The sequence below is a fragment of the Talpa europaea genome, assembly GCF_964194135.1.
Source record: "Talpa europaea genome assembly, chromosome: 1".
NCBI lineage: Eukaryota > Metazoa > Chordata > Mammalia > Eulipotyphla > Talpidae > Talpa > Talpa europaea.
Window position 1 is genome coordinate 741,552 of NC_140073.1, and position 6,630 is coordinate 748,181.

At 70.3% G+C, this 6,630-nt stretch overlaps 1 long non-coding RNA gene across 1 annotated transcript; it reads left to right on the forward strand.

Moving 5' to 3' along the window:
• The first annotated feature begins 2,522 nt into the window (after positions 1 to 2,522).
• On the forward strand, positions 2,523 to 6,002 carry LOC311180533. Its single transcript, XR_014617090.1, has 5 exons — positions 2,523 to 2,706; positions 4,855 to 4,884; positions 4,971 to 4,987; positions 5,226 to 5,243; positions 5,985 to 6,002. It is a non-coding gene; the product is annotated as an uncharacterized lncRNA (long non-coding RNA).
• The last annotated feature ends 628 nt before the right edge of the window (positions 6,003 to 6,630 follow it).

The window sequence follows — 6,630 nt, forward strand, 5'->3', positions numbered from 1 at the left end:
GCCCTCCTGAGGGAGAGCCACCGTCCCCGCGGGTGCTCGTGAAGGGATGGTGGATGGACAGGCGGTGGATGACGGACGACAGAGGGCGGGTGGATGGATGGTGGGTGGTGGAGGATGGATGGTGGACGGGTGGACGGATGGCGGATGGTGGTGGATGGATCGAGGGATAATTGATCGGTGGGAGGCTGCGTGGGGGAATGGATGGGGGTGCATGGGGGAGAAGGAAGGGGCAAGTGGGCGACCATGCGGAGAAAGGCAGGCAGGGAACGGCCGTGGGGGGGACGGAGTGGGGCGCAGGAGGAAGCGGAGTGCGAGGACGGACGTGAGGGAGGGGTTGCGCGGCGGCTGCCCTGGTGGGGTGCAGTGGACCCACGGCCCTCTCCAGCTTGTCCTCTTCTCCCTGGACCTGCATCCGGTCTGACATCGGTCCCCCAAGTCCGGGGAGCCCCTTTGAAGAGCAGGCCCCTGGACCTTGGTGTTCTAGACCGGGTCCGCTCGCAACCTTCCCGGACGCGTCACGGTCAGCCTGCCTGCCTGCCGCCCGCTGGGAAAAGTGGGTCCAGGAAGCTGGAAACTTCCAGCACAGCAGGACATGCCCCTTCAGGACATCCAGGGCCGTGGCCTGCAGCCAGGCAGCAGCGCCGGGTGCACGCTGCTCACCCCCACCCCCGCCGAGTGGGCTGCCAGCAAGGGCAGCCAGGGGTGTCCAGCCAGCCCTCTGGGATCCGCAGCCCCGGACCTGTCCCTCTGATGCGGTGGAGGTCCTGCTGTGTGCCATCCCGTCCAGCCACGGCCAGAGACGAGGGCTGGGCAGCTCTGGGGGTCCCGGCCAAGTGTGGCTTGCGGAGTCAGGGTGCTGCCTCCCACTCTGCCCTGCGACCGCTCCCAGCTGCGGGCAGTGCAGGGACACCCCCCCATACCCGCTCGGCCAGCGCTCCCCGGCCATGCTGTGCCAGCAGCTTCTATCTGGGGCCTGGCAGAGCCGCAGCCGGCCCACTGCGAGGGGGAGCTGGCAGCAGCGTGGCCCGGTCAGCCCAAGGTCCCCCGGGGCCGCCACCCCCATCCCGCCACCCCCGGGGCCTGTCCACGCCCCTTGGCACTGCTCGAGCCAGGGTTTGGGGGCACACAGAGCCCCTCCCGCCCCCAGCTGCCCGCTTCACACGGGCCAGAAGCCCCCATCTCGGGCCGGGCCTGGCCCAGCGTCCTTCCCAGTTCCCTGGGGCGAGCCCAGTCCCCGGCCCCAGGAACCCTGGCCTGCCGCCCTATCCCACCCCCGCCCCGGCCAGGCCAGGTGGGGCCAGGTGCGAGCTACCTGCTGCAGACCCTCAGCCTGGCGGCCCGTCCTCAGTGCCCACGGCTGCTGTCCGGCTATGCCGCAAGCTGAGTCCTGGAGCCCCGGCAGGAGGTCGCCAACACCCAAAATAAAACCTCCCCGTCCCTCTGACCTCAGTGCGGCCCGCTGGCTCGGCCACTCACACACAAGCACCTGCCAGGGCTGAGGCCGCAAGCGGGCAGCTGCCTCCTCTGGGCAGACGGAGCCCTGCAGGTGAGCCCTTGGCCAACCCGGGCCAGGGCCAGAGAGGTCCCGCAGGCCACCCAGCGGCCAGGGCTCAGGGCTGGCCTGTCCAGTCCCACCCAGCACCTGGCCAGGTGGGGGAGGCATCAGGGCTGGGGCTTGGGGTTCGGCCAGGGGGTCTCCCCATGGCCACAGACATTGGGCGGTGGGCGGGCAGCCGGGCCCTTCTGTGTGACACCCCTGCTGTCTCTGGCCCCTGCAGCCTTGTCCCTGGTGGGTGGGGTGGCAGGAGGGGCCACAGATGCCTGGGACGCCCCAGTTGGGCAGCTGGGGCCGGGGCCTCTGAGCTGGCGTCCTGGGCGCTGGCCAGCTCCTGGGGGCAGGCAGCGGGCAGACCCCCTCCTTGCCCGTGGGTCCAGCCTGAGTCTCCAGTGTCTTCAGGCTGCTCTCCCCACCCAGAGCCTCGGTTTCCTGAACCCAGGCAGGGGCTCCGGAGCTGTGGCCTCACTGGTCAGTGTGGGACATGCGGCTTCTGTGTCTGGGTGTGCTGGCGCCCCCTGTGGGCAGCGCCACGAGGCTGCAGGGCAGAGACCCGGCGTGGGACCTCCAGGTGGGGGCAGGAGCGTGGCCCGCCAGGGCACGCCAGCCCTGGGGAGACACACCCCGTGTCCGGTTGTGTCCTGCCCATTCAGTCCACCTGCTCTGACCGTGCCCCCCAAGAGCTGGCGCTGGCCCCCGAGGAGGCTCGGAAGAGAAGACCTCAAGGGAGGGGATCCTCCACTGTCCACCCACCCAGGGCGTCTCCGGGAGCTCCTGACGGGAAGACGGTGGACACGGACTCTGGCCAGGCAGGGCAGCCCCCACAGGGAGCGCCCCCCCACCCCCCCGCCCCCTGGCCCCGCCTCCCTTCACCCTCAGGCATCAAAAATGTGCCCACCGTGGGGTGGGGGTAAAAATAGAAGCTGACACTGCTGGGGTGGGCCTCGCCCCGGCCTCACCCCCTCGCACCGCCTCGATATTCCTATACTTGGTAAGGCACCCCAGGCTCGGCCCCCGCCCACCCACGTGCCTGGCCCGGCTGACCAATGGGCTGTGGGGACGCCCCGGCGCCTCTATATCATGGCAGGCCGCGGGCGGGCCTGAGCCCGTCCTGTCCACAGGGAGCCTGTCCTTGCCTAGACCGGCCACAGGTGGGTCGGGGCCACGGCCTCGGGCTGGGTGGGCCTCACCCCGGGTACCACGGTTCCGGCAGGCGGTGGTGGCCTCTGGACCCCAAGCCAGGCACCAGGAGCACCCAGGTCTGGGGTGGACGGTGCCAGGGGTGACCTTCTCCCATGCAAAAGGAGCCATTCCCAGCCAGACTCGGGGCAGGGGCGCGGCGAGAAGGAGGCGCCTGGGTTCCTGGGGAAGGCCCTGGCGAGGCCCGGCCGGCTAGAGCTGGGAGCAGCCCAGCCTCGGCCACCTGCTACCCGCCTGGCCTTCCGCGGCCCCCCACAGCCAAGGCCTGAGCTCCCCCAGCTCTTCCCCGGTGGTGCGCTGGCTGCTTTCACAGTCACACAGCCGCTCAGGGGCTGCTCCCGGTCACCAGCAGGACCTGAGGGGTGCGGGGAACCCCCGTGTGTGAGCTGGGAGGAGCTCGAGCTCCCAGAGGCCCGCCCTGGTCCCAGCTACCCTTCCCCGTGCCCCCTGGGCTGGGGTGCAGCTGCCCCCCAGAGGCACCAGCCCGGGTCCACAGCTGTCCCACGCAGATGGGGCGGTGCGGGCACGTGGCCGGGCCAGAGCCAGCAAGGACACCCCCACCCCATCTGGTCACCTGGGAAGGCATGCGTGTCCCCAAGGCCGCTGACTCAGAGACTATTTCCACGCCCCCCCCTCGGGGAGCGTGCCTCACTGGGCAGCTGTCCTTCTCAGCTGTCCAGGGCCACTCTGCCCTCACCCCCAGCCGGGCAGGGCAGCCGCGGGCACCTCCAAGGACTGCAGCCCAGGACCTGGGTCTGCCCACGAGAGGCTTTTGCTGCCTCCTGCCAGGGGCCACAGGAGAGCCCTTGGACCTCCACCAGGAGGGCAGGGGACCCCTGCCAGGAGGACAGGGAATGGCTCCCCAGGAGCGGGGGGGGCGGTGCTGTGGCCCCCGAGGTGCAGGCTCACGTGGCCCTCCCATCTCCTTGGGTTTCTGGGCTGACTTGGGTGCCTATTTCTGGATCCCTCAGCTGCCCCCGCTCCCTAAAATAGCCCTCCTTGGTGTCCAACAGCTGCCTGGCCAGGGTGGAGGTGGGCACGGGGGGGGGGTGGTCACACCAAGGACCCCATGCCTTGGACAGTGCCTGAGCCGGGAGGGGCTGCGCCTGCAGGATCTGGGGCCAGCGTGGGGCCGGGAGGCGGGCGGCGCCGGCCAGGATCTGCTGGTTAATCTTGCGTGGAGCTGAAGGTGCTCTGGGAAATCAACATTCTTGACAGAGGCTTCGGAAAACAGTCCCGCCTCAGTGAGGCCGTACGGACGCATTTTTCGATGATGAACTTGTGTTTTTCTTGCACGAGGCTCCCTGGGGGGGTAACTATTGTCTTCAAGTGAGCTGTGATGTGCTGGGAACGGGCCAACTTTCTGAGGCAGCTGCCCCGGCCTCCCCCGGCCGGGCCAGCCCAAGGGAGGACACCCCGCTGGAGGCCCACACCTGGACACGTGAGGCCAGCGTGGACAAAGCCTGACAAAGTCCAGAGTCCGCGGGCCTGGGGAGGAGGGGCTGGAGGGGCCTCCCGCCGGCTCCTTCTGGCAGGCCAGGGATGCAGGAGAGAGGCCGCCCTGCCCCCAGCCCGCCTGCCCTTAGCTGCAGGGGCCCAGTTCCCCAACGTGGGGCCAGGGAGCCCCGGGAAGGCGGCCGTGGCAGGAAGGCCTCCACAGAGAAGGGTGATGTGGGGTCACACAGGAAGGCTGTTCCCGTCTGGGGGCACCCCCTGCCCCAGAGCAGAGACTACGAGGAGCCCCCCAGGCCTGCCATGGTCGGCCCGCCCTGGTGCGGGGTCTCAGCCTGCTCTAGGGCCCCCTTGGGGCCCACAGAGAGGATGTCTGCTCTGGCCAGGGGGCCCCTCGACCTCCCACATCCCGTCCAGCAGGGGATTCCAAGGGCTGCTTGGAGCCAGGGCAGGAAGGGGTGGGATGGGATCCAGGCCTGGACAAGGGGCCTAGGAGCCTGCAGCTTGGAGGAAGCTGGGGGCTGCTCAGGAACCCCCACAAGCAGGAGGCCCATGAGTGGGGACCCCCGTGCTTAGATGTACCCCGAGCCCCCAGCCCCCTTCTATGCCCAGAGGCTCCTAACTGCCCCTCTCCCTCCTCTCTGCAGAACAAGCCCCACCATGTCTGACGAGGAAGTGTGAGTAGCCCCTGCCCGCTGGCCCCCGCTTTGGCCTGCAGCCACCCCCGCGAGCCCCCCTCACGTGCTCTTTCTCTCCCCCACAGTGAACAGGTGGAGGAGGGTAAGTGTCCCGCTCAGCAGCCAAGGGGGGTGCCTCCTGGGGGGTCTCTGACCCAGCTGCAGCCTCAGCTCCTTGGGGGACACATCCCTGAGCCTCGTCGGGCTGACCCCCCGGGGCCCCGCGTGCCCATGGGTCTGGCCAGTCTGGGGTGGGGGGATGTGGGTGTCCAGGGCCCAGACAGCCCCCCCCCTGCCTGCCGCCTGGCCTGGGTCTGACTCGCGTCTGTCTGTCCCTGCAGAGCAGTACGAGGAGGAAGGTAACGGCTGCCTGACCGCCCGGCCACGTGGCCGCCAGAGCGCGGGCCACCTTGTGGGCCGCGGCATGGACTGACCGGCAGCTCCCGCCGCCCCGGGCATGCTCAGCCCCTCCACAGGCCCCCGCCCACCCTCGGGGGCCTGCCATGCCTCCCCCTGCCACCCCTCCTCTGCCTCCCTGCGTGTCCTGCCCCCGGCTCTGTGGGTGCAGCCTGGGGCTGGGCAGGGAGCCGTCCCACTCTCAGTCCAGATGGGAGTGCCCCCAAAATTGCTGGCACCCACTCACCTGGGGGGCACCCCCGCACTTCTCGGCCTGCCGTGGGCCCTCGGGTGCTGGGTCTGAGGGATTTCTGCGGGCCCCCGACAGGGAGGAGGCGTCTCTGCTGACAGGCGGGGGGCCCATGTCTGTGCCGGGAGCATTGTCCTGGGCTCTCTGGGGAGGCCACGTGCTGCAGCACCCCCAGGGGGGCCGGGCAGAGGGGCGCCCATAACACATGGCCCGCCCCAGCCCCCTCCAGCACCTACAGAACCCCTCAGCCAGGCCCTCCCGGGCGGGGGATCCCTGGGCAGGGGCCAGGCTCAGACGGGCCGAGGGGCTCAGCCACCCAGGCCTGGGGCGTGGCCCTGCCCAGGTGCCCACGGCAGGGCCGGGCATTCAGGGCGACCCAGGGGGCCTGTCCTGCGCCGGGGCGGCCGCTAATCCTGTCCTCGCTCCTCTCTCCATTCCCTGCTGCTCCTCGCAGAAGCAGCCCAGGAGGAAGGTGAGTGGGGTCCAGGACCCGGCCCCACAGGCCCTCTCTGAGCCCCGCCCCGGCCCCATCCTGCTGCCCCCGCCTGCCCGCGCCCCACCCGGCCACAGTCCCTGCCCCGTGTGTGTGCATCAGACTGACCCTCCTCTCTCCTCCCACCCCCACCGGTGCCCTCTGCCCGCAGAAGTCCAGGAGGAAGGTATGGCACAGGACTTCTGGTCCCCATGTGGGGCCCGGGGCCTGGCTGGCGCCGCGTTGGGGGAGGGTGTGGCGCCAGCCAGCCAAGGGGCCCCCCATGTGGCCCCCACTAACCACTAACCATGCATGCTTGACCGGAGGGAGGACCTGAGGGCCAGGCGCTGCCGACACAGGCTGGCTGGCCATGGCGGTGGCCCCTGCGCTGGGCTCTCTGTCCCTCTGGCTGAGCTCCAGGCAGCCAAGCCGGCCCCCAGGCAGCATCGGGCAGTGCAGGGCCTGGCCCTGTGTGCTCCCCCAGCCCGGACCCGCTGCTGCGGAGTCCTTGATCCTCAGGGGGAGCTGCCGAGGGGCGCGGGGGCAAGTGTGCTGCTCCGGGGCCAGGGGCCACAGTCCACAGCGGTCTCACCGCCGCACGGGCAGCAGCAGAGCAGGGGCAGGGCGA